The sequence below is a fragment of the Sus scrofa genome, chromosome 5 (assembly GCF_054392235.1).
Source record: "Sus scrofa isolate SSC_HxYL_T2T_F1_AM1 chromosome 5, Sscrofa_HxYL_maternal_Yorkshire_Landrace_v2.0, whole genome shotgun sequence".
Taxonomy (NCBI): domain Eukaryota; kingdom Metazoa; phylum Chordata; class Mammalia; order Artiodactyla; family Suidae; genus Sus; species Sus scrofa.
Window position 1 is genome coordinate 78,541,396 of NC_139387.1, and position 26,549 is coordinate 78,567,944.

The window sequence follows — 26,549 nt, forward strand, 5'->3', positions numbered from 1 at the left end:
AGACTTGGTAAACTGACAGCCCAACAGGTGGCAGGAGAAATATAAAGGTATCCTGTTAAAGTCATCCATCAACTATGAGTGTGGCACACTTGTGAGAAGGTTTTAAGAGGGTAGGAGCCCGCCAGTTAACTGGGTAAGTGTGAGAAGTGGCACTGCCTCAGGAGAGCATATCTCTCCATACTGTACCTTGTGGAAATGTTAGATTACATATAATAAACACCAGATTTATTCTTCAGTCTGTAATGGGAAGGAAAGAACCACCTCAGATCCAGGCTGCACCCACTGGTTCAACACACACTGAGTAAACTCCCTGGGGCAGTACCATGTGTTGGAGACACAAACAATGAGTTATGAGGGACTTTTCAGTTTCTGCAGTGTAGAAATTTGGGGCCCCCAAAGTCTTTGTTTTGGAGGCTGCCTTGCGCATTCGTAGGATTAAACAGCCTATTACCACTAGATGCCAGTAGCATCTTCCCTGGAGCTGGCACAACTGAAAATGTCTCTAGACATTGCTAAATGTCCACTAGGGGGCAGAATTGCTCCTGCTTGAGAACCATTGCCTTGGAGAGAACGTGGAGCTTTCAGTTTCTAGAAAACTTTGCTGAGACCTTAAATTCTACAGTTTTGCATCTATTGAGGATCTTTGCTGCCTTTTCTGAAATTCAGATTAGTAACTCATCAATGGTCAGGACTGGCTATATAATCTGTAAGGCCAAGCAAAATGAAAATATGAGCCCCTCATTCGAAAATTACTAAAAATATCAAAGCAGCGACTAGCAACAGGGCCCTCCTGAGTACAAGGCCCTGAGAAACTGTGGAGGATGCACATCGTTAGCCCTGCTGATGGCCTGGGAGTCCGGGTGCTGCTTATTAAACTTAAAGTCACATTAAACTCATTAATATCCCTGTGAGTTTTGATATTTCAGGTTTCTAATTTTCCTTTATTACATGTTTTGTTGATTATTTCCCCCAAAAAATGCTGTACATAATAGTAAATTCAATTCTCATCTCAATTTTTTAGAAATCATATTTTTCAACAGAAACCTGCTAAATTAGATTGACAGTTCAAATTACAGGACCATGAAATCAGTTGTGTTTTATGGGAAACAATCATGAGAAGTTCATAATATTTTTTTAGTAGCATCTGTCTCTTGTCTTTGAGTGCTAGAGAAGATATTAATGATGTTCTTTTGCCACTTGAGAACAGATCTCCTCTTTCTTCAAAATTTATCTTTAGCAGTGGATTAATTCTTTAAACAATCCTTGCCATTTGGCAAGTACTTTGACTCCAGGTATAGAAATTAGCATTGTTTCCAGTATAATAATCAAGGGAGATATAACCATTTACTATGAAATGTTAGAACACGTGTTAATGAAAGACGTGATGTTTATGCTTTTCTTTTTTGGGGGGGAGGGGTTCTCAATCTCCATTTATTGTTTATGTTTTTCTATTGCACCTGCATGACCACAATGAACCTAAAAGCTAGCTTTAATATCATCAGTTTGGTCTTACCTGCTCAAAATCACTAGGACATACTCGACTCCACCTTTTCCTTTCACTTTTTTTTTTTTTTTTTTAACATTCTTCCAAATGTAAACAAACAAGGAAAAGGTATCATGGCCATGGATAAGGCTGCTTCCATAGGTTCAGCCACGTTCAAAACAACAAAGCACAATCTGTGGAACAAGTGCTCAGAACCCAGTTTTACCACTGTAATCCCAGAGTAGAAAGTAGCATAGGAGGTCGCACTTCAGCAGCCAGAGACAGTGCACCTCTGAAACCAGGACTGAATGACAATGCTGTTAACAGCAATTGCTAGGGAACATTTGACAGATGTCACTTCTAAATCCCTGCTTTCCAGTTTGTAAGGAGGTTGGAAGAAAAATGTCTCTAAAGACATTGCTATGATCCTTCAGACCTTAGGAGGCACTAACAAAATATATAGTTGCAGCTACCAAAAAAAAAAAAAAAGTGTTTGAAATGTGTATAATCAAAAGATACATACAAAAGATAGCTTCCCAGAAACTATCTGCAAAAGTGTGTCATCAAAGAAATTAATCAATAGTCAGTCTAAGAAAGAAAATTCCATCTGAGCCAACCTGAAGATTATAACCTGGGAAAGAGTCTCTCAGAGAGCTCTGAGAACGGTTCAGGGTGATGCGGGGTGTGTGTGTGTGTGTGTGTGTGTGTGTGTGTGGCGGGGCGGGGGGGGGGGGGTCAGTAACGTGTGATTTTGGTGAAAGGGTTATGTGCAGCCAAGCACACATCTCAATTGCTGCTAGCCATGAGGCTTAGTTAACCATCTTTTAGTTAACTGTTTTAAAATGTGCTTTTTTAGATATAAAAATCAGGTTTATAAAAAATTCCTCCAGAAAAATACCTGGCTATCCGAGGACCAGCTCTGTCCATTCTCCCAGAGCAGTGTGCCTCATCCTCATCTTCACCCTGAATTCCTTTCAGGGTGGACTGCAGGTCAGCGATTGCAGTGACTAATGATTTAATTCTTATAGAACTGGATGGTGGGCAACATAATTTATAATCCCTTCCCTTTCGGTCCTAATTTTTTTCTTTCGTCCTAATTTTGACCAAGGTTTGGGAGGCATTTCAGAACCAATTTGTCTCACAGTACTAGGAATGCACATTCCCAGGTCAGGCAAGGATGTCACTGATAGGTCACTCATGTGCCATTACTGGACTAGACCCTGTTAACAGTGGCCAAAAGCCTCTCGACCACCTGTCTTACTCGTCTGTTAGAAAACAGTCCCCTCACCACATTGCTTCTTCCCGTATCTAGAGTTACACTATTACAGTCATCCATTTTATAGAACTATATATTTGATCAACTGTTTTAAGTCACCTAAGCATCATTCATTTTATCTGAGACTCAGTCACATTTGGTAATGCAAGAAACAATAATCTTAGAAAATAGGCAGAGTACAAGTAATGCAGCTAGTAACATGAGTAGGTCATAAGGAAGCATTTAAGCTAAAAACTCCCATTATATGTGGCCCAGTATCTTCCAAGGCCATCCGACCAGTCTGTTCTTTATCAACCACTATCTTTAAGGGAAATGACATACTGGCATTGGACATAAGGTTCACCAAAGACGTCTGCATGTAGAAGGTGAGTGGTGAGTCATCGTGACCCTTTATAGGATTCAGAAAGGGATGTTATCATCTAAGCAGTTACATCACTGGTGCCAGAAGGAGAAAAATAGATCTTTATGGCTGAATGGGTATTTCTGCAACTGGGGAGGGATGGTTAAGGCATAATGCGGATGCAGAGTTGCACACTAGTGGGGAGAGAGAAGCCCAAAATGGGCAGAGAAAAATTTTGTGTTTAAATTTTTCTTGTCTTCTCTTAAAATATGAATTTTTATTTAATAGGGTGTCCCAAATCATCAAGCTTTACAAAACAATGACAGAAAAAAAATAAGAGAAAAATGAACTATTTTCTACAAAGGCTAAAACTGAGATCTAAAATTTACCATAGAGGGGGAAAAGGGATGACTCAGTGTTAAGAGCAGAGAATCCTGTTTATCATCCTCCTCCCCATGCCTAGAATGTTACAGGCACACAACAAAATATTCATTAAATGAATGAAATCAGTTATCACTTCCAGCGATGAGAGAAAAAAAGATGTTTTTCGATAAAGACAGCAGAATAAATTCACATATACTGGATTAGATTCTGACTTCTCATTCCTTTGAAGAATCCTACTTTTAGAAACTGCAGGAGGTGTGCAATCTTAATTACTCTTAGCACACTCTTGGTTACTTTGTTGGTATGCTAACCTCAATAATAATAATAAATACTTTTACAGAGCTTATAATGTATCATGCATTATTCTTATAGCTTTACACATTAAGTCATTCAATATTCAAAATAATTATTTGAGACAGGAATTATAACCATCTTCACATTACAAAAGAGGAAACTGAAGCACAAAGAGGTCAACTAAATTGCCTAAGTTGCACAGCTGCAATTAAAACCCTATTTCTAGAGTTCATGTTCTTAACCTTTTTACTACACCACAAGTATAAAGAAAACTACAGGACAAAACACTATGATGAAAAGCATTGCTTTCCTATCTCTCTCATTGTAAGCATGTCAAAATTACACAAACACAGAGAAAAACTAAACTTTATGCTGCCAAAAAATATAAGGTTATCCCTTGCCAAATTTTACAGCAAAACAAGATTACGGATTTGGTTTTTGATTTTTTTTTTTTTTTTTTTTTGAGTATAGGGGAAGAACTGAGAGTCTTTTTCTATCTTTTTTTATTATGATCTGTGACTTCCTTTGCTTCTTTTAACCTATCTTTTAAACAGTCTTTCCCAAATTCTCCCAAAATGAATTATAGCAAGAATTTGTGAATTTTACCGCAGGTCTAATTCAGAGAACTGAAGTTTATTCTCTGAAAGGAACCGCTGTAAACAAATACTGAGGCAACCCCAGAACTTTCTGGTACTTTCTAAGAAGTACATTTGATGAGATCAGCAGGGCCTCCTAGCTGGACTCCCCTTCCTTCTAAGCCCACCTAGTCCTTGGGGGGACTGCTTAGGCTTTTAAGTTCAGGATGCAAAACGTAAGAGAACAGTAGATGGAAATATGATATATAAAGGAAATATTTTCTTTTGTTATGCTTAACCTTCCTATAATAGCTACACTGGTAGCTGAGTCTTCCACAAATTTATCTCCAAATAACTGCTATCTAAGCCCTTAGAGCCACCATCAGTTCCCAGAGATTTTATTTTTTTAATTTTATTTATTATTTTTTTCTTTTCAGGGCCGCACCTGCAGCATATGGAAATTCCCAGGCTAGGGATTGACTCAGAGCTGCAGCTGCTGGCCTATGCCACAGCCACAGCAATGCAGGATCCAAGCCCCATCTGCAACCTACACCACAACCCATGGCAACCCTGGATCCTTAACCCACTGACTGAGGCCAGGGATCAAACCCCCATCCTCATGGATACTAGTTGGGTTTGTAAACTGCTGAGCCACAATGGGAACTCCCCCTAGAGATTTTAAAGCAGGCAGCTCTCTAAACATAAAATATAAAATGTCATAAAACTTGTGTAACAATACCAATGTCATAAAACTTGTATAATCATGAAACCACTGCAAGGTATGAGTCTGAAGACACTGACCAGGAGGTCATAATAGATAAGGCTGTTCGTTCCACAATGAATAATTTCAAAAAAAGTTGCCAGTAGCCTAGTCTGCTACTGCCTTCTGAGACAGTATTTTCTCCATCTTAGAGATAAGGACATTGAGTTCAGAGATATTAAGTAACTTAGTCACGTCACAGGAATCACCTAGGCCTTGAACCCACTCAAGTCTGCATTTTTGCAAAGCCGATCCCACTATATAAGAACTCGTTAGCTTAAACCCATAATGGTAAGCCATTCAGACATTTTACATATATATTCTGTATAATGAAAATAAGTTCATTATAATTTGACTACGAGAATGCTCTTCGGGGGCTTATTTCACTAATTCACAATGCAAAGAATGTGGAACCCACTTTGATGCACCGCTGCTGCCCCACAGCAGAAGGCACTGTACATACTCCATCCTATTCACGCCTCACAACTAGGGTGTATCACACCCTTCACCTGACTTTAAACCCAAAAAGATTTAACAGAAAGGAAATTAAGATGCTCATATTTATACAGATAGCAATTGGTCAGGTTTTAAACAAAACCATGTATTTCAAAAGAAATGAGAAAAGACAGTCCATTGAGACATAAAGGTTCATATATACCTAGAACATATCTGTATTCAAACATTAAATAACACCAATTTCCTGTTTCTTTAATTAGGTGTTTAATCTTATCTAGTAGATTATAAAATCTCCTGGAAACAGGAACTTTTGTTTTTAGAAACCTGTATACCGCAATGCATTTAACACTATGACTTACAAGTAGTAAACTCCTGATAAACGTGTCAAATAATGAACGAACATGTGTATCTGATCAACAGGTAAGAACAATTCACCAAAGAAATAATGTGCCATCGTCTGACATGCCAGTTAAGAGCAAAGTACAGAATGCTAACAACTGTGGAGATGGCTAGCTCCCACTAATGTACCTAAGCAGGAAAACCATTTGGCCTTTTTGTAAAGGGGAAGATTTTACAACTTCAAAACCAGCACACCAAAACTAGTTGAGAAACAATTCACCTAAGAATTCCATTAAAAGATTCCATTTCAGGAGTTCCCTGGTGGCTCAGCGAGTTAAGCATCTGGCATTGTCACTGCTGTGGATCAGGTCACTGTTATGGCATGGGTCACTGCTATGGCATGGGTTCAAAACCTGGCCCAGGAATTTTCATGTGCCACAGGCCAAGAAAAAAAAACACAAGGTATACGAGATCCAGCCAATTTTTATCTCAGAGATTATTGTAATAAACAAAAATTTTATGCAAATGACTATGTTTTAGGAAATGTAATTTTTTAAGAATTAAGTAATTGGTAAATTCAAGACTAAATAAACACATGGTAGGCAAATGTCTGAACTGCTACTGGTATAAATTAACAAGTAAGGAAGTGTATGAGAGAATCTTTGAAGGAGATATTTCTCACATTATATATAATCTATTAATACCCATAATTTATTCTTATCTGGGTACTTAAAAATGTTAGAAACAATAACCTTACTTGGCCCATTCACGAGAGAAAACATTTTTCCAATACAACTCATAGACTAAGAGTCTTTAAAAAAAAATAAATCCTTAATCCCAGTATTATTTAAATGGTTAATTTCAATTTGTTAATTCACAATTTTAGAATCTCATTTCTTTAACAAAATTATTTTTGGTTAATTGAATGAAATAAAAATATCTCATAGGTACTGAGAAGAAAAAACATAATGATGCCTAGGATCCATACAAAATCAAAGATAATCAACATAATTCTATTTTACAAATAGGGCACATTCATATTTCTGCCTTACTAGTGAAATGTTAGCTTCCTCACCACCAGGAACAACCTTTATCCTATTCAATCCTTCCACACATCTGAGATCAGATAATTAGCCTAGACTGTTTTAAAAGCTAAGACATTTTGTCCTCAGTAAAAAAATTATGCTAAATAAAATACTGCATCTGGCTACTTTCTCTTAGACCCTAATGTGCAAACACCCAAGTGGATGAGAATACTTTTTAAAAATGACTGAGATATAATTCACATGCCATAAAATTCACCATTTAAAATACACAATTCAATGGTTTTAGTATACTCACAAGTCTGAGAAAAAATCACTAATTTCAAAACATTTGCATTATTCAAAAAAAAAAATGCCATACCACCAGTTATCACTCCCCATTCACACCCTAGCCAATCACAAATCTACTGACTGGCCTTTTCTGGACATTTAATCTAAACGGTATCATACAACATGAGGGCATTCTGTGTCTGGTTTCTTTCTATTAAGCATAATCTTTTTACAGTTCATACACATTGCACAATATGTCACACATCCTTTTCATGACTGAAAAACAGACCACTGCATTTATATACCGCGTTTCATCTATGATGGACATTTGGTTTATCTCCACTTTTTTTTTTAGACTATGAATAATGCTGCTTTGAACAAGTTATGTGAACACATGTTCTTAATTCTCTTGGGTATATATATCTGGACTTGGAGGGACGAGGATTGTGGTCGTATAACCTGAGGTTTCTTTCACTTTTTGCCACATAGCAAACTGCACCATTTTACATTCTCGCCAACAGTATACGGAGTTCCAATTTCTCCACATCCTCACCAACACTATTTTTGTCTTTTATTTTTATTTTTTCTTTCTTTCTACAGCTGCACTTGTGACATATGGAAGCTCTCAGGCCAGGGGTCCAATTAGAGCTGCAGCTTCAACCTAAGCACAATCCCAGCGACACTGGATCTGAGCTCCATCTGTGACCTACAACACAGCTGGAGGCAACGCCAGATCCTTAACACATGAGTAAGGCCAGGGATCAAACCTGCATCCTCAAGGAGACCACTTTTGGGTTCTTAATCCCCTGAGGCACAACAGGAACTCCTATTTTTGGTCTTTTAAATTACAGCTATCCTGATGGTGTGGAATAGTATCTCACAGTAGTTTTGATTTGTATTTTCCTAATGACTAATGATGCTGAGCACCTTTTCTTGGGCTCACTGTCCATTTATATATCTTCTTTGGGAAAAATGTGTATTCTAATCATTTGCCCATTTTTAAATTTTTTTTCTTTGTATTTTTACAATTTAGCTGTAAGCATTCTTTAAGCATTCTAGACACCAGAGCCTTACCAGATACACAATTTGCAAATACCATCTCCCACTCGATAGGCTGTCTTTTCACTTTTTGGATAATGTCCTTGACACAAAAATTTTAATGAAGCTTAACTTATCTATTTTTTTTTCTTTTGCCATTTGCATATTTGCTTTCATAGCTCAGAAATCACTGCCAAGTACAATGTCTTAAAGACTTTTCTCCATGTTTTCTTCTTAAAATTTTATAGCTTTAGCTCTTAAGTAAAGGTTTTTGAACCACTTTTTAGATAATTTTTGTATATGGTATTAAGTAAGGATGCAACTTCATTCTTTTGCATGTGGATACCCAGTTGTCCCAGCACCATTTACTGAAAGGACTATTCTCTCCCCCTTGAAGGGGCACCTTGTTTATAGTGCTAAGCTGTCGAGAGAGAAAATGAAAAGACAGACAGAAAGCCTGTCCTCATGTGGCTTACATTCTTTGCCTGATCCTTCTAGCTAATGGACTCGTCCATCAGAGCAAGTCATTAACACCAAGATCTTCTCAATAATGTGGTCTCTAGGCAGTGTTCCTGAACAGCTCACTCTTTCACTTGACAGGCGGAGCTGCTCAGTACCAATTTGTCCTCAGAATAAAACTAATGACAACCATAGTTCTGGTTTCCATGTAACTTAGGATTCTACTTCTTATGCTTCTACTAGCATGTATTTTTGCCTGTTTGGAGAACCACTCCCCACCCCACCCCACCCCGCAATTCTCAGTCCACGCTGTCTGGCCTGAGTATGACTAATGAGCCACCATAAACCTCAGCGACTGGTTTGGGGGTGCCACATGAAGCAGACAGACCAATGAGAGCCCTCTCTGACGTTTCTGTAGGCGATGTCAGGGTAGGAGGGCTACACTGCCATTTGTTAAGTAGCAAAATTTAAGGCTAAACTAGAATTTCCAATAGCCACCTTTGGCATTTGGAGAGTCAAGCTGAGGACAGAGCCAATGTATTAACACACACACACACACACACACACACACACACACACACACACACACACACTGGAGAGGGAAGTTCAACTTTCAACTTTCATAAGCTACCTAACCCCTCCTTTATAACTTTAAGCTACTTTGAGTTGCATTTCCCAAACATAATCCAAATATGTCCTGATTAATGTATCCTCCTAAAGTTAAATGCCACATTCAAACAATTACTGAGCACCCGGCACTTTCCCTAGGGTCTAGGTATATTATGGTGAATAATAATCATTTCCATTTCCTCAGCTACCTTCAAAACTCATTTCCTACTACTATTCTCCTCCTTCACTCCATGCCAGCAGCACTGGCTTCCTTGAACGTATCAAGTACCGTCTCACCTAGCTATCTCGCTACAACTGATCCCTCTCCCAGGCTACTCTTCCTGGAGTCATGGGAATAGATGGCTCCCTCACTTCCTCAGGATGCTACTCAGAGGGCACCTCATCAAAGAAGCGACTCCTTTCCTTTCTAACCCACAGGCTCCCAGCACTCTCTCTCCCACACACACCCTACCTTTCCACATCACACTTACCACTCCCTCGGTATGTTACCTGTCCCTTCACTGTCTGTGTTGCTTCACCAGAATGTAGATCCATGAAGGCAGAGTCTTTGATGTGGTCACTATTGTAATCTTAGCAGTAAGAACAGAGTCTGGTGTTTGGCAGGTGCACGATTTTTGTTAAATGAATAAATTAATGAATGCAATGAAAGTTCCGCTGCCAATAGATGTGCAAGTGTGCCACCTACTATAGGTTCTAATTTTACCACTTCTCCAAACTTTAAAATATATAGGAAATAGCAAACTAAGTATAAAAGGTTGATCACGTCTTTATAGAAATTCACAAGAATTTTGGCATCAAAAATATTTTGGTAAACTCTGTTTTATTGAGATAATCATTATACCTATTTGTGAAGCTGCACTTACTTTTAGAAAAATGATTATATGTCTTAAAACTCCCATCTCAAGTTTTCAAAGGATGCACCAGGTTTTGAATAATCAAAATGTAGTAAATAAACCCTTCTTTCTTTCCTATTTAAAGCCTTTTGATTTGTTGACTACATAGTCTTCACTGTTAAAAGATCATTAAAAGAAAAAATATATATATCATATGATAGCCTACCCTCATTGATAGAACTGAAAACCATGAAAATTACATTCTGAATCAATGTATTTACTCTGTGTACTTCAAAGGGCTACGCAAGTATAATACTAACAGATAACATCACTGAAAGCTTTACATGATTTAATAAGAATTTCATCAGATTCCCTAGTATTACTGTTTCTACACAACCCCACTGTCATTTGTTCCTGTCTCTGTGAGTATTTTTGTGACCATCCATTGAAATAGTCCTCCATTCCTCTCCAGAACAATTTTGATTTTATTGACAGTAGTTGGTAGTTTCCTCTTTACTTATTTGTTAGTGATTCTCCCTTTTAGCTAGAAATAAAGCCACTGTCTATTTTATTTGGTGTAACAGGCTGAAGATATGATGGTTAAAAGATTACTTAGAACAAATCCTGACTGTGCCATTTACCAGCTGTGTGATCTTTGGCAAATTATTTAATCCCTCTGGGTCTGCTTTTCATCTGTGAAATGGGAATCCTAGTGGTATTTACTCTTTGCTGTGAGAATTATACTGATTAGACACATAGTGGACTTAGAATAATATTTGGCACATAGTAAGTGCTCAACAAATACTAGCCATCATTATTGTAAAACCCCAAATCCTGGCACCTAGCATTGTACCTGACACACAGGAAGTAGTCAAACAATGCCTGTGGAGAAATGGATTATTCTAGCCTTATAAATTTCAGTCTGAATTCTTAATTGCCTCTCTTCTATGACAGCTGATCATCAATAAAGTTTGATCAACTTTTATTAAAAAAAACTATGATTTGAATTGGAAAAAGTATGAACAATTATTTTGGGGAACTCATTTTAACATGGCAGGAATGACTACGTAAATGAACCGATACAGGCAGAGACAAGAGCTTCATTTTGTTCAATTTCAACTACTAAAATGATGTGATCATATGGTACATGTCAAGAAAAATTGTCAAAGATATTAAACAGCTGTGTATCTATATAAACCAATACACTATATGGGTCTGAAATTGTAATACAACAAATACTTTCAAAAGCAAATCTTAAAGCATTAAAATAACACTATTATTGTGCAAAAATCTTAAAATTCACTGAAATAATAAGGTAATTATTATGAATATGCATCTGAATTAAGACATTTGAATTCTGACTTTTGCCACTTACTAGATAAGGAGACCTATGTTTTCCAAGCCTCATTTTCTCATCTCTAAAATAGTATAACAAAAATAACAAAAACAACACTACTGATGTTGCTCCTGTTACAGCTACTACTTCACAGGATTGTCGTAGATTTAAAGGATACAATAATATATAAAGTATTATACGCAGTGCATAGCACATAGTAAATGCTCAAAAATGATCTTTTTAAAGTTAATTTCAAACAAATTGCTAAAAGATAAATTAAAATCAGAACACTCATGATCATTTTTCAAACTTCCTCTTTAAAAGCCATCAAAGTGATGGTATTTCCTCCTGATTGCTAGAAATGTTACCTGCACAGATAAGCAGCAGTAACCATTACTCCATATGAGGATACAGAACTCATATTCTAAAACACACTATTTCAAAAACACTACTCCAGAAAGTTGAATGAACATTTAGCAGGACTACTAAGCAGGAAACAGAAAAACCTACAGAATTATTACATTAATGAGGCCAACTGTATTTCAGCAAAACTTGTGAAATGAATAGAAACTCTGACGACAAGCTCTTCAAAAAATAAAACTAAAACATCCTTCACAGAACATTTTTGAGGAATATAGGTTTCCAATTACTTCCTGGAGTGAGTAAATCTAAACTAATGAGAGTAGCAGAAACAAAATAAACACCAAATTTCACATCTAAGGTTCTGACTGTGGTCAAGACTGTCATTTGTTTTAAGAGTGCCCAATGCACTGTAGTCATGCCTTTTGGAAAAAAAAAAAAAAATGTGGATTTCAGAAGCCTCATCTTTCATAGATTCTGCCACATCTTTTTTTTTTTTTTGTCTTTTTTTTTTTTTTTTTTTTTTTTTTTTGTTGTTGTTGCTATTTCTTGGGCCGCTCCCGCGGCATATGGAGGTTCCCAGGCTAGGGGTCGAATCAGAGCTGTAGCCACCGGCCTACGCCAGAGCCACAGCAACGCGGGATCCGAGCCATGTCTGCAACCTACACCACAGCTCACAGCAACGCCAGATCGTTAACCCACTGAGCAAGGGCAGGGACCGAACCCGCAACCTCATGGTTCCTAGTCGGATTCGTTAACCACTGCGCCACGACGGGAACTCCGATTCTGCCACATCTTGAAGTGCATACCGGTAAGGGCCTACTCCAAATTATATCTATTCCCCATAATTATAAACAAAAGCCTAATTCATCCATTTGTAAATGGTATTTCCAGATTTGGGCATTAAGAAGGGCCTGCTTTAAAATTCTAAAGTAATAATAAGCCACGTAAGATTTTTAACTTTTATAATTGAAATTTCATTGAACTCATACAGGTTTTACCTCAAAAGTTTAAATTTGTTTTGTTTTCCTTTTTTTAATGGCAGCACCTATGGCATAAGGAAGGTCCTGGGCTAGGGGTCGAATCAAGGGGAAGCTGCCGGCCTACGTCAGAGCCACAGCCACACCAGATCAGAGGTGCATCTGCAACCTACACCACAGCTCACGGCAATGCTGGAACCCACTGAGTGAGGCCAGGTATGGAACCTGCATCCTCACAGAGACAATGTCAGGTGCTTAACCCGATGAGCTATAACAGGAACTTCAAAAGTTTAAGTAATTTAATCTCTAACATTTAGAGACCAGAAGAAAATACTAACTCTCCACACACAAATCAATTCCAAATAATTTTGGTAAAATCTATAGTGAGCTTTTAAAAATATACACGTGCCCCTGAAAACAGGGTCATTCAACAAATAGCCATGTGCACGGAAGTACATCTCCTCCTCATCAGCCATTGGGGCTCCCTGGAATTTCAGAATGACTGAGTCACTTACAGGGAAGGCTTTTCATGCCTTAAAAACTTCAATTCCTCCTTCAGCTCTCAGGGGTCAAAGATGAGACGTCACCATCCACTCCTCCCAAATGAGTGGAAAGTCAATCAGAGAAACATTTGTTAAGTACTGTGTTGATATAGGGCTTCGGCTGTATGTGGTGGTGGGGACAGAAAGATAAATAAAGCTGAGTCACTAAGGGGACAGGGACTGGAAATCAAATGCCGACTGCCACAGAGATGCATTACTGAGGTGCCGGAGGAGCATTCTGAGGTAAGACACTCCCCGCCGCCCCCACCACTCTTCCTCAGGACTCTTACTTACCTGCACTGTAAAATCCCAGGTTTTGCCTCCTTTGAGAGGTTCACTAATGAAAATGAACCTTCTCCCCACTGCAACAGCCAGAATGAAATCATTTTCTTAACTGTTCAATGCATTCTGTCTTCCACAAAGGGTACCATCTTGCTTTGACTATAATCCAAGGAAAGGGAGTGACAATTTCTGTTCATGTGTCAAGCTGTCTTGAAAGGCAACCAGCCAAAGCACCTCTGAGCAGTAGCCTTATAAATGCTTACTGCTTTTATTACCCAGAGGTTTCCCTACAACTCTTTTTGGTTTTTCTGTGACTATATACCACCTGCACACTTACACACAGACCACACACACATAACTTCACTACCTACACCGAAAGCAAAGGAGACACATCTACTAGTGAACACCATGTTGAAGATGCTTCAATGCACATTTTTAAAGGAAGCAGAATCCAAATTTAGTCCTAAGAGTAAAGATTGAGGCAACTGATAAAATAACACCAAAATTTTTAATGACTAATAAAGAAGGGGTCAGTAAGATATAACCCATAGGCCAAATTTGGTCAGCTTCTTATTTTTGTAAATATTAAAATATAACAGGTCCAAAACAGTAAGTTTGTGTGTATTGGCACAAGTCACACTCATTCCTTTGCAGATTGTCTCTGGCTGCATTTATGTTGCAACAGCAGGGCTGAACAGTTCCAACAGAGACTATGTGGCCACAAAGCCAAGTATTTACTATTTGGCCCTTAAAGAAAAAGTGTGGGACTCCAGGAATAAGGCATCAAAAGAAAAGCCATTCCACCAACAATGAGAACAGCCCCAAGCTTATTACACTAAAAGCACACAATTAAAATATTCCCTATTACTATCTTTTAAAAATGTCTTTCTTGACTTAAATGTAAGACAAGACACCATCAAACTCCTGGAAGAGAATATAGGCAAAACATTCTCTGACATCAACCTTAAAAATGTTTTCTCAGGTCAGTCTCCCAAAGTAACAGAAATAAAGGCAAAAATAAACCAATCAGACCTAATCAAACTGACAAGCTTTTGCACAGCAAAGAAAACCAAAAAGAAAATGAAGAGGCAATTTACAGAATGGGAGAAAATCGTTTCAAATGATGCAACTGACAAGGGCTTAATCTCTAAAATATACAAGCAACTTATACAACTCAACAGCAAAAAAGCCAACCACCCAGTGGAAAGATGGGCAGAAGACCTGAATAGACATTTCTCCAAGGAAGATATACAGATGTCTAACAAGCACATGAACAAATGCTCAACATCGCTGATTATTAGAGAAATGCAAGTCAAAAAAACCATGAGATACCACCTCACACCAGTCAGAATGGCCATCATTAAGAAGTCCACAAATAACAAATGCTGGAGGGGGTACAGAGAAAAGAGAACCTTCCTGCACTGTTGGTGGGAATGCAAGCTGGTACAACCACTATGGAGAACAGTACGGACGTACCTTAGAGAACTATACACAGAACTACCATATGACCCAGCCATCCCATTCTTGGGCATATACCCAGACAAAACTTTCTTTAAAAAAGACACATGCACCCGCATGCCCACTGCAGCACTATTCACAATAGCCAAGACATGGAAACAAGCCAAATGTCCATCAACAGATGATTGGATTAGGAAGATGTGGTATATATACACAATGGAATACTACTTAGCCATAAAAAAGAACAAAATAATGCCATTTGCAGCAACATGGATGGAACTAGAGACTCTCATACTGAGTAAAGTAAGTCAGAAAGAGAAAGACAAAAACCATATATCACTGATATCTGGAATCTAATACACAGCACAAATGAAACTTTCCACAGGAAAAAAAATCATGGATTTGGAGAATATACTTGTGGTTGCCTTAGAGGGAGGGGGAGGGAGTGGGATGGATTGGGAGGTTGGGGTTAATGGATACAAACTATTGCTTTTGGAGTGGATTAGCAATGAGATCCTGCTGTTAAGCACTGAGAACTATGTCTAGTCACTTATGATGGAGCATGATAACGGGAGAAAATAGAATGTGTATATGTACGTGTAACTGTACAGTAGGGAAAAAAACTGTATTGAGGAAATAACAATTAAAAATATGTATAAAAATCACTCTTTCATATGCTACATGATTTTACCTAATTTGTAGACTTTCTACTCTTGTACAATCCCATAAAAACAACACTAGCATCTACTGGACTAAGCAGGAATACCTAAGGAATTCTATTTCAGTCTTTTAAAAAAATTTCTAATGATGAATCATGTTAAATCTGCTAATGAAGAGTAGTATCAAAAGGTCCTCTCAGCATGGAAAATCCTTACTATGTTACTAGTTCTCAAATTTAATATATTATTTTTGTGAGACAATATTTACATTTTCTTTGCAGAGTTCACTGGATGGATTAAATAGGACTCCACTCAGACCATCTCAAGATGTGTCTAACTCCACCCACCTCCAAACTAGTCATCAACTCCTCACCCTGAGAGTCAGTCTGTGGGGTAGCTTCTTCCTTTAGATGATGATGGGGTCTTGGCTCTAGTGAAATAAACTGGAAAGATAAACTAAAGCCAGACATTAAAGAAAGTTTAATGATTTTCATCACTTATCATTAATCCAGAGGGCACATATAATTAATATTTCCCAATAATTTTTTCTTAAAAAATACTGAGATGGGAGTTCCCATCGTGGTGCAGTGGTTAACGAATCTGACTAGGAACCATGACGTTGTGGGTTCGATCCCTGCCCCTGCTCAGTGGGTTAACGATCCGGCGTTGCCGTGAGCTGTGGTGTAGGTTGCAGACGCGGCTCGGATCCTGAGTTGCTGTGGCTCTGGCGTAGGCTGGTGGCTACAGCTCCGATTGGACCGCGAGCCTGGGAACCTCCATATGCCGCAGGAGCAGCCCAAGAAATAGCAAAAAGACCAAAAAAAAAAAAAAAAAAAAAACTGAGATGAATTACATAAAGATTTTAAAACTACAGGCCAATTTCACTGATGAACATCGATGCAAAAATCCTCAACAAAATACTAGCAAACCACATCCAACAATACATTAAAAGGATTGTACATCATGATCAAGTGGGATTTATCCCAGGGATGCAAGGGTTCTTCAATATCCGCAAATCCATCAGTGTGATACACCACATTAACAAACTGAAGAATCAAAACCACATGATCCTCTCAATAGATGCGGAAAAAGCCTTTGACAGGAGTTCCCGTCGTGGCGCAGTGGTTAATGAATCCGACTAGGAACCATGAGGTTGAGGGTTCGGTCCCTGCGCTTGCTCAGTGGGTTAAGGATGCGGCGTTGCCGTGAGCTGTGGTGTAGGTTGCAGACACGGCTCGGATCCCGCGTTGCTGTGGCTCTGGTGTAGGCTGGAGACTACAGCTCTGATTCGACCCCTAGCCTGGGAACCTCCATATGCCGTGGGAGTGGCCCAAGAAATAGCAAAGAGAAAAAAAAAAAAAAAATGAAAAGCCTTTGACAAAATCCAACACCCATTTCTGATAAAAACCCTTCAGAAAGTGGGCATAAGGGAACCTACCTCAACATGATAAAGGCCATATACGACAAACCCACAGTGAAATTCATTCTCAATGGTGAAAAGATGAAAGAATTCCTGCTGAGATCACAAACAAGACAAGGATGTCCGCTCTCGCCACTACTCTTCAACATAGTTCTGGAAGATCTAGCCACAGCAATCAGAGAAGTAAAAGAAATAAAAGGAATCCAAATTGGAAAGGAAGAAATAAAGCTATCACTATTTGCAGACGACATGATACTATACCTAGAGAATCCTAAAGACTGTACCAGAAAACTGTTAGAGCTCATCCACAAATTTGGCAAAGTCGTAGGATACAAAATCAATACACAGAAATCGACGACATTTCTATACACTAACAATGAAAGAGCAGAAAAGGAAATTACGGAAGCAATCGCGTTTACCATCACATCCAAAAGAATAAAATACCTAGGAGTAAACCTACCTAAAGAGTCAAAAGACCTATACTCTGAAAACTATAAGACACTGATGAAAGAAATAAAAAACGACACAAATAGATGGAAAGATATACCATGCTCGTGGATTGGAAGAGTTAATATTATCAAAATGACTATACTACCCAAGGCATCTACAGATTCAATGCAATCCCTATCAAATTACCAAGGACATTTTTCACAGAAATCAAACAAAATATTTTAAAGTTTGTTTGGAAGCACAAAAGACCCAGAACAGCCACAGCTATCCTGAGAAAGAAAAATGGAGCTGGAGGAATTAGGCTGTCTGACTTCAAACTATACTACAAAGCAACAATCATCAAAACCCTATGGTCTTGGCACAAAGAGCCATATAGATCAGTGCAACAGGATAGAAAGCCCAGAATTTAATCCATGCACCTACAGCCAACTAATCTATGACAAAGGAGGCAAGAATGTACAATGGAGAAAGGACAGCTTGTTCAATAAGTGGTGCTGGGAAAACTGGGCAGCCACATGGAAAAGAATGAAATTAGAACACTCCCTAACACCATCACAAAAATAAACTCCAAATGGATTAAAGACCTAGATAGAAGACCAGACACTATCAAACTCTTAGAGGAAAACATAGGCCAAACACTCTCTGACATAAACCACAGCAACATCTTCTCAGATCCACCTCTCAGAGTATTGACAACAAAAACAAAAATAAACAAATGGGACCTAATCAAACTTCAAAGTTTCTGCACAGCAAAGGAAACCCTAAACAAAACAAAAAGACAACCTACAGAATGGGAGAAAATCTTTGCAAGTGAATCGACTGACAAGGGATTAACCTTCAAAATTTATAAACAACTTCTGCAGCTCCATACCAAAAAAAAGAAAAAAGAAAAAAAAAGAAAAACCCAAGCCTATCAAAAAATGGGCAGGAGATCTAAACAGACAGTTCTCCAAAGAAGACATACAGATGGCCGAGAAACACATGAAAGGATGTTCAACATCACTCATTATTAGAGAGAGATGCAAATCAAAACCACTCGGAGGTACCACCTTACACCAGCCAGAATGGCCATCATCAAAAAGTCTACAAACAGTAAGTGCTGGAGAGAGGGGTAAAGAAAAAGGAACCCTAGTACACTGTTGGTGGGATTGTAAATTGGTGCAACCACTGTGGAAAGCGGTATGGAGATTCCTCAGAAAACTAAACATAGAACTACCATTTGATCCAGCAATCCCACTCCTGGGCATCTATGCAAAGAAAACCACAACACGCAAAGACACATGTACTCCAATGTTCATTGCAGCACTATTTACAATAGCCAAGACATGGAAACAACCTAAATGTCCATCGACAGAGGAGTGGATCAAAAAGATGTGGTACATACACACAATGAATATTACTCAGCCATCAAAAAGAATGAAATACCAGCATTTTTTGCAACAAGGATGGAGCTAGAAACTATCATGCTAAGTGAATTCAGCCATACAATGAGACACCAACATCAAATGCTTTCACTGACATGTGGAATCTGAAAAAAGGACAGACGGAACTTCTTTGCAGAACAGATGCTGACTCACAGACATTGAAAAACTTATGGTTTCCAAAGGAGACAGGTTGGGGGCTGGGGGGGGTGCTTGCGCTGTGGGATGGAAATCCTGTGAAATCAGACTGTTATGATCATTATACAACTACAGATGTGATAAATTCATTTGAGTAATAAAAAAATAAAAATTAAAAAAATACTGAAATGAATTACATAAAGATTTCTAAATTGGTTGAGTGATGAGATTATGGACAGTTTTCATTTTATCTTTATAATTTTCTACATTTTCAAAATTTTCTACTTCAAATATGCATTAATTCTATATTCATAAAAATAATTTTACATAAGAAAAATAAGTTAACAACCTAGCTATTTGACTTTAACAGCTGTCCATTTTCTCAGTACAATAAGACTGATATTATGTCTAATTTATAGGACTGTTTTAAGAAAGAGTGTGTGTGCATGCATGAAACATTTATGGAAGCAGACATTCAGTAAAGAGTAACTTACTATCATTTTCACATTACTATTATTTAAATATGAATAATGAACAAGACACTACTACAAAAGGTCTTTGCTTTTATACAAAGCTGGTTTTAAAAATCTCTGGGAAAGAACAGTTCTGTTCTTTTAAAAAGTATTTCTAAAGTTTATTTTATTCTATGTATAGTGGAAACCATTTTCAAGGAAGTATCTTGAAAAATTCAGGGAGGAAAAACTATACAAAAAGTGTGGGACACTTCTACAGCAGCTGATCACTGGTCTGGCTTCATAGGCCTAGTATTTTTGTCCTTAGTCTATCCTACCAAGCACAGACTCTCCTTATCAAAGGCTACTACATTTCAAGCAGTATAGATGCTGATAAGCAAGTTAACTCAATGTACACATCTACGCTAAATGTTCACTAGGATTAAAAATCAAATAATTTGTTAAACTAAATAATTTAAGATAATTTAGTTATATTTGTTAAATTTAACATACCAAAAATTACCCTCAGCAGGTACTCCAAAGGCTAACAGGAACTGATGTAGTGTGGTAAGAGAGGAGAAAACTGATGCTAGTGGACCACCCTATCCACCAATGTAAACTGAATTTAAAATACTAGGAAAAAATGAAGAGTAATTCCTTTGACCTTCGAGAAACATTCAAGATCTTTTCTGACATTTGTAAAATAGGCAGCCTTCTTCAAATAGCACATGACATGATTATTAATATTCTATTCTGGAGTCCATCAACATAACTGCCTTATTATTACTAAAAATTCCAACATTCAAGAGTGGTTCATGTGCCTCCGCCCCTCCCCAAGACAGAGAAAACTGGGTTTTCTTCAGGCTATTCCTCTGCCCTTCTGCAGATACCAGGTAACCTTTAAAGGGCACAGCAATTTACCTTTTTTTGAGGAAAAAAAAAATCTAGACTACAGTTTTATTTACAAAGCAGTCTATCACTTGTGCTGAAAGATGGATTTAGTGTTAAGCTGGAAATGAACTATCTAGAGGCAGTAACTCAAGAACTATATTCCTTTTGAAATATCTACTTTGTTAATTTTCTCTTCCTATTTGTACTAAATACAGAAGAACTTCACAATGTGTTGGAGAAAAAAAAACTTGACACAATCAAAACTCTTTTAGCATGGATTTTTTTTAAATGAGATATGAATTTAAGCACCTCTTATTAGCAAGAGAGCGGAAGAATAAACTTTCAAGTACTACCTATCGACTTACTAAGACAATCTGGATTTTCAATATAAATCAGTGAAAATGGCTTGCAAGGCTACAAGTGATCTGAAAAGCATTTCCTTCTCCTGTGAGTATGCTAAATAGGAAATAGTCCCTATACCATTCTTTATCTCTAAGTAAGAGGAGAATCAATGACATTTTAATGTAAAATCTAAGAACTATCCCAATTCTGTTTATGACTGTAAAAATTCTCTGGAGTTTAGGAAAATCAAAAGCAACCTTTATTAAAAACCATGTTGAGGAGTTCCCGTCGTGGCGCAGTGGTTAACGAATCCGACTAGGAACCATGAGGTTGCGGGTTCGACCCCTGGCCTTGCTCAGTGGGTTAAGGATCTGGCATTGCCGTGAGCTGTGGTGTAGGTTGCAGACGCGGCTCAGATCCTGAGTTGCTGTGGCTCTGGCGTAGGCTGGTGGCTACAGCTCCGATTAGACCCCTAGCTTGGGAACCTCCATATGCCGCGGGAGTGGCCCAAGAAATAGCAAAAAGACAAAAAAAAAACAAAAACAAAAACACCATGTTGAGTTAAATAGAGGTTCTTTTAAGTAAGTTTTCATTCTAAGAAATTAAGTTTAACTAAAAACTGAATAGAAATATATACTGTTTTAATACTCCTTCAGCTTACAGCTTGTTAACACAAAGATAGAGAATTAAAGCAGCTTTTTACCTGACCTTTATTTTAATCTACCATTTACCATGGGAGGTATGTATAACAGCCTCACGCTTTGACAATTTGGGCAATTTTGCAACAACATTGAGGATATTAGATATAAAAATGTTTACTTTGCCTAACATGTGGAAAATTGGATGTCATCTTGCTGAGAAAGAGTTTGTTAATATCTAAATCAAGTTGATCCAGTAAAAAGCATAGATGCATTACTTTGAGTCAGAAACACTGTACAACCAAATGAAAAAAATACAAGCAAAATTACCAGAAATATTGGGAAAAATGACACTGCTCTAAGTGTAGCAGACGTCAACTGCAACGAGCATTCCACTGCAAAGTCAGTAGGCTGGAATTAAATTTCTAAAAAAATTTTTAGAAGGATTTCTATTAAAATAGATGATAAATATCTACCCTTTCTCACCTCTCTGCAGAACATGATTTCTTGAAATGGCCACAAGAAATATCAATTCATAGGAAAAGAAACTGACTTATGAGGAGATAAATCTTGATGAACTAACTGCAACATTACTAGAGGAAAAAAAACAGAAAGAGATGCAGCTGTTCTTACCTCTATACCGCAGATGATGTGGATCCCCAAAGAGCCAGAGAAATCAAACCAGGTTTTCCCTTTTTTTTGTTTGTTTGTTTGTTTGTTTTTAGGGCCGCAGCTGCAGCATACAGAAGTTTCCAAGCTAGGGGTCAAAGTGGAGCTGCATCTGAGACCTACACCACAGCTCACAGCAATGCTGCATCCTTAACCCACTGAGCGAGGTCAGAGATCAAACCCGAATCCCCACGGATACTAGGTGGGTTTATTTCCACTGGGCCACAACAGCAACTCCAAAGTATGTTTTAAAAAGAACTCATAGAGAGTCTTGAATAAATTCTCTACCCTACAACATTCTCCCTTTTCAGACTGGAGGTTAAACTGCCAGACAAAGGCAAAACACATAGCTCATATTCTCCCCAGATTACTGAGTTGATTAGTTAATACAATTAAAGTATGTAAATCTTCTCGACTTCAATGCTTCTACAAAGATTATCCACTGCATAGGTAACCTGAATGAAGGACAATAATGACCAGCAACCAACTGGCCTGGACCTAATCTCAGTTTAAAGTATTACACAGTGCTTCTGGGTTGTCTCTTCGCATATATGCCTAAATATTTGTTGGTGCCCAAAGGGAGGGCCAGCTTTCTCAACGACATTCTTAAATGAAGTAAATCAATTTTGGAAGTATTTATGATATAGGTGATCTAGGTAATAACATATGTAAATAGATACATATATATGACACACATTTTTTTTCAAAAAAAAGTTTATATACATTTTAAAGTTTCACTGATTGACCATGTGCTATAAATAGATGAGGAGATTTGCAGGAGGCTGCTCCCACCACCCAAAGCTTGTGCTCAGTCTCTCCCTCGCTTGGCTCCCTTTACTCAATCTTTGTTGCACTGAAGCTGCCCTGACAACTCCATTCTCCCAAAATACTTACCCTAGTCTTTTTTTAATGGTTCTAACATGAACATCAACATCTCTGTGTGTCTCTAAGGGAAGAAAGTCTTCTTTGTTTACATTTTGCCTCCAGTGAGCTGCCTTAATCCCCTAGTGCAGAGCCCAAAAGAGAGAGGCAGAGCTGCTGCCTCATTTGAGACTTTCGCTAAGCCCTGCCTAAGGGGCTTCTTCCATTAAGGATGTCAGCAGCAGCCTTCTTTTCCCGACACCCCAGTTATATACTTGTCGTTTTCTGGTGCAGCATAAGAAACTGAAGAGGTTGAGGGAAAAAACTGTTTTTAACTATACGTTGTGATGAATGTTAAGTAGACTTACTACAGTGATCATTTCACAATACGTACATATGTCATTATGTTATGCACCTGGAACTAATATAAAGTTATATATCAATTACATCTCATTAAAAAAAAATTAATAGAGCTTGACCATAATGGTGGAGTTGGAAGACCCTGAGCTCACCTCCTCTCAGGAGCACATCAAAATTACAGCTATTTACAGAGCAACCATTGATGAGAAAGACTAGAATCTACCTGAAAAAAATATTATACAACTAAAGATATAAAGAAGAAACAAGATGAGTAGAAGGAGCAGAGATGTAGTCAAGACCTACACCTGAGGGTGGGAAACTCACAAAAAGGAGGATAATTAAAACGGAAAAGGTTGTCCCCGAGGAATGAGGCATATGAGCCCACATCAGGCTCCCCAGCCTGGGGGGTCCTTCACCGGGAAGATTAACTCCCATAATGTTTAGATCTGAAGGCCAGTGGGGCTTGCTTTCTGTAGAGCCAGAGGACTGTGGGAGATGTGAGAGTCCACTCTTAAAGAGCACACACAAAATATCACCTGATCAGGGACCCACGGCAGAAGCAGTCATTTGACAGAAGACTGGGTCAGACCCAGGCTGATCTGGGAAAGTCTCCAGAAGCAGGAGACACCTGGAGTTCACCCTGGGGACACAGACACCGGCAGGCACCACTTTGGTGGCCTGTCCTACCACATGGGCAGTGGTCTGAACAAGCACCATTCTGGAATCCTCCATCTAGCTTATTCGCCAAAGGACTTGGATCTGCCCACTAGCCTATAAGCACCTGTAAAGAAGAAAGAAACTAGCCTGGAAGGGACACAGACTCCCAAAAGCAGTAAGGTTGCCTTAAGAACCCCCTGAGCCTATAGCAGCCCTTGAACATGGCCATGTCCATCAGAGGAACAGGAACCTGGACCACACACCAGTGCACATGCGCTAGACCTGGTATCGCCAGGTCTATCAGCTGACATTTCACCACAAACTCTGTAGGCCAGAAGGGAATGGTACAATGTGTTTAAAGTGATGAAAGAAAAAAATCTCTACCAAAGAATACCTACACAGCAAGGCTTTCATTCAGACTTGAGGGAAATATCAAAAGGTTTACAGATAAGCAAAACCTAAAATTATTCAGCACCACCATAACTCCTTTATAAGAAACATTAAAGGAAATTCTCTAAGCAAAAAAGAAAAGGCCACAACTAGAAATACAAAAATTGCAAAAAGAAAAAGCTTACTGGTAAGGGCAAAAGTATAGCAGAATTGGAGTTCCCGTCGTGGCGCAGTGGTTAGTGAATCCGACTAGGAACCATGAGGTTGCGGGTTCGGTCCCTGCCCTTGCTCAGTGGGTTAACGATCCGGCGTTGCCGTGACCTGTGGTGTAGGTGGCAGACGCGGCTCGGATCCCGCGTTGCTGTGGCTCTGGCGTAGGCCGGTGGCTACAGCTCTGATTCGACCCCTAGCCTGGGAACCTCCATATGCCGCGGGAGCGGCCCAAGAAATAGCAACAACAACAACAACAAAAGACAAAAAGACAAAAAAAAAAAAAAAAAAGTGTAGCAGAATTAGTGAATCAACCATATACCAAATTGGTTAAAAGGTTAAAAGGCAAAAATAGTAAAATCATCTGTACTGCAATAAAGTTAAGGGATAAACAATAAAAAAAATATAAAATAAACTGTCAAAAACAGTAATTGTGGGAAGTGGATTAAAAATGCAAGATTCTATTCTCAACAAAATCTTAGCCAACCGAATCCAACAACATACCAAAAAAATTATACACCATGACCAGGTTGGGTCCATCCCAGGTTCACAAGGATGGCTCAACATACGCAAATCAATCAGCATCATACACCACATTAACAAAAAAAAAGTCAAAAATCATATGATCATCTCAATAGACGCAGAAAAAGCATTTGACAAAGTCCAACATCCATTCATGATCAAGACCCTTGCCAAAGTGGGTATAGAGGGAACATTCCTGAATATAATCAAAGCCATTTATGATAAACCCACAGCAAATATAATACTCAATGGGGAAAAACTGAAAGCCTTCTCACTCAAATCTGGAACAACACAGGGATGCCCACTCTCACCACTGCTCTTCAACATAGTTTTGGAAGTCCTAGCCACAGCAATTAGACAAACAAAAGAAATCAAAGGCATCCATATAGGAAGAGAAGAGATAAAACTGTCACTGTATGCAGATGACATGATACTATACCTAGAAAACCCTAAGGACTCAACCCCAAAACTCCTTGAACTGATTAATAAATTCAGCAAAGTGGCAGGATATAAGATTAACATTCAGAAGTCAGTTGCATTTCTGTATACCAGCAATGAAACATTAGAAAAGGAATACAAAAATACGATACCTTTTAAAATTGCACCTCACAAAATCAAATACCTCGGAATACACCTGACCAAGGAGGTAAAGGACCTATATGCCGAGAACTATAAAACTTTAATCAAAGAAATCAAAGAAGATGTAAAGAAATGGAAAGCTATTCCATGTTCCTGGATTGGAAAAATCAATATTGTAAAAATGGCCATACTACCCAAAGCAATCTACAGATTCAATGCAATCCCTATCAAACTACCCATGACAGTTTTCACAGAACTAGAACAAACAATCCAAACATTTATATGGAACCACAAAAGACCCAGAATCGCCAAAGCAATCCTGAGAAACAAAAACCAAGCAGGAGGCATAACTCTCCCAGACTTCAAGAAATACTACAAAGCCACAGTCATCAAAACAGTGTGGTATTGGTACCAAAACAGACAGACAGACCAATGGAACAGAATAGAGAACCCAGAAACAAACCCTGACACCTATGGTCAATTAATCTTTGACAAGGGAGGCAAGAACATAAAACGGGAAAAAGAAAGTCTATTCAGCAAGCATTGCTGGGAAACCTGGACAGCTGCATGCAAAGCAATGAAATTAGAACACACCCTCACACCATGCACAAAAATAAACTCCAAATGGCTGAAAGACTTAAATATACGACAGGACACCATCAAACTCCTAGAAGAAAACAGAGGCAAAACACTCTCTGACATCAACATCATGAATATTTTCTCAGGTCAGTCTCCCAAAGCAATAGAAATGA

The 26,549-nt window shown here is 38.4% G+C and overlaps 1 protein-coding gene and 1 long non-coding RNA gene across 3 annotated transcripts in view; both read right to left on the reverse strand.

The window, feature by feature from the left end:
- Positions 1 to 26,549, reverse strand: part of SLC2A13 (solute carrier family 2 member 13) — a 381,257-nt gene that overhangs the window by 254,504 nt on the left and 100,204 nt on the right. The gene's annotated exons all lie outside the window — the stretch shown is intronic.
- Positions 8,485 to 17,254, reverse strand: LOC146403473 (uncharacterized). The gene is made up of 2 exons (XR_014804086.1): positions 12,670 to 17,254; positions 8,485 to 12,362 (listed from the first exon to the last, which is right to left on the reverse strand). It is a non-coding gene; the product is annotated as an uncharacterized LOC146403473 (long non-coding RNA).